The 2,020-nt window shown below is 31.6% G+C and overlaps 1 long non-coding RNA gene across 1 annotated transcript; it reads left to right on the plus strand.

Annotated features, from left to right (window-relative positions):
* The first annotated feature begins 405 nt into the window (after positions 1 to 405).
* LOC135159005 (uncharacterized) lies at positions 406 to 1,697 on the plus strand. Its single transcript, XR_010297766.1, has 3 exons — positions 406 to 462; positions 849 to 968; positions 1,448 to 1,697. It is a non-coding gene; the product is annotated as an uncharacterized LOC135159005 (long non-coding RNA).
* The last annotated feature ends 323 nt before the right edge of the window (positions 1,698 to 2,020 follow it).

Genomic DNA, 2,020 nt, shown 5'->3' on the forward strand with positions numbered 1-2,020 from the left:
TGGACTAGATCTATACTTTCTTACAAATAGATCTAGACCTAGTGCATGAGATTATGAAATTATGTTAAAATCTAATGAAATAAGATTCGGAAATATTTTTTTTTTTTTTTTTTTGGGGGGGGGCAGACATGTGAAAAAATTTAGAGAAACCTAAAATTCAGAAAGCGAGGGCCAGAAGCGACCAATATTACCTAGGGCCGTTTTGTGCATTTTCTAAAGTAATATTGAAGGATGTCATGCAATTCTCTTTTTGATGAAGGTTTTCACATTTCAGCTCTTACCCAAACCCCTCCCCCTATACATACGGCCATGAAAAAGATCACTTCTTATTATTGTTCTCTCTCTTCTTTCACAAACAGGTTGAGTTTGAAGAACAAGAAAAACAGTAGAGGTCTACCTACCGGTATATGGTTCAAGATGATGATCATAAGTGCATGCATCATTTTGCAGATTCTCATCCAGGTATAAAACTTAAACTAACCCATACAAAATTACAGATACATTACATGCATTGAATGTTAACCATGTTTACATTAAATAAAAATAATCTGAGCCACAAAGAGGTAGGATCTGTAATGAATATACACTTCTTAAATATACAGGCTCTCGAGTCTAAAATAGAACCAATGCCAAAAGTTATGTACCTTGGGCAAATTTATAAAATAAGGTCATGTCCTTGATCTACTAGTAATTAAATGGCCTTTTTATTTCCTATTTGTTTATAAACAAAGCAATATTTATTTTTCATATTTTACAAAATTCATTTTATGCATTCTTTAGTGTGATATTCATATTTCATATTTGTAGATTTACGATTTTTTTTAAATCTTGTTATTTTTGTCCAATAGGATGATGCAGTTTTACAATTTCCATGGAGGTGATTGATGATGATAAATAATTGGTGAAGTAGGCCTAATAGAACAGCGACTAGACCACAAAGAGAAATACAACCTACAGCAGTTATATGAGTGAGTTAATTAGTGAATATTTTGAATAATGGAGATTGTTCACATTTTTTGGCAACAATTAGACCTGCCTTTGAAAAACCCATTTCAATTTTATTTTTAGATTATAGTTAGTGTCGTTTTTAATCACAGATCAAAATATTTTGTGCAACAAACATATCAACTTTAATTCTGACTATTTATATAATTTACATATGTTGATTCATACATTCATATTTATGAGAAATCTCTGGCCTTTTTTCATAGAGTACATGTAGTTATAATGGAGAGTGGTATGTAAACTGCATAGAACAGGTTCAAGTGATATGCTTTATAGAAGTACAAGTTTATCAAAAAATTAGTAGAAGTAAGATTTCCTGTTATGTGTTGAAGAAACATATATATGTATAGTCTCACTTTTCTTAAAACATTTAAGTTTCATAAATCACGACAATTTTAATTTAAATTCATTGATTTTCTTTCTCTATTTTTTCAATTTGCAGGACTGGTGTAACAGATGTTTTCATTCAAGAAATCCAACAATTCAACATTGAAGAGTCTGACTTAGGAACCACTTGATGAAGATGGAAAAGGTTTTTTTTTTCCAAGTCCAATTTTTCACACAAAAAAAATTATTATCACAACCCCAAATTCATGACGTATGAAATTTCTTGTTGATTTTCATTAAAACTGGTTGCAAAAGGAGAAGCTATAAACATACAAATAGGAGCGGCGGAGTGAAGTTGAAAGTGGGGGGGGGCATAGGGAAAATGCTGTATTACATGAAATTTTTTGACATTTTTAAAAAGAAAATCTAAAATTTTTTTTTTTTTTTTTTTTTTTGGGGGGGGGGGGCAAGAGTCCTTCAAGCCCCTCTCCATCTGTACGAAACTGCTTATATACCCCACTCATGAATTATTAAACTTAATGCACAAACGATTTCCTTCATAAGTATATTATCGAAATGAGAATATTGTTTTCTTGTTTCAAAGGGCAATCGTCATGGTGACCATAAAACGGGTCCTTCTCAGGTGAAAGGGGCACAGAACAAGTTCTTTAGGAGCACTTTTCTTGGG

Source organism: Lytechinus pictus, unplaced genomic scaffold (assembly GCF_037042905.1).
Source record: "Lytechinus pictus isolate F3 Inbred unplaced genomic scaffold, Lp3.0 scaffold_143, whole genome shotgun sequence".
Classification (NCBI taxonomy): Eukaryota; Metazoa; Echinodermata; class Echinoidea; order Temnopleuroida; family Toxopneustidae; genus Lytechinus; species Lytechinus pictus.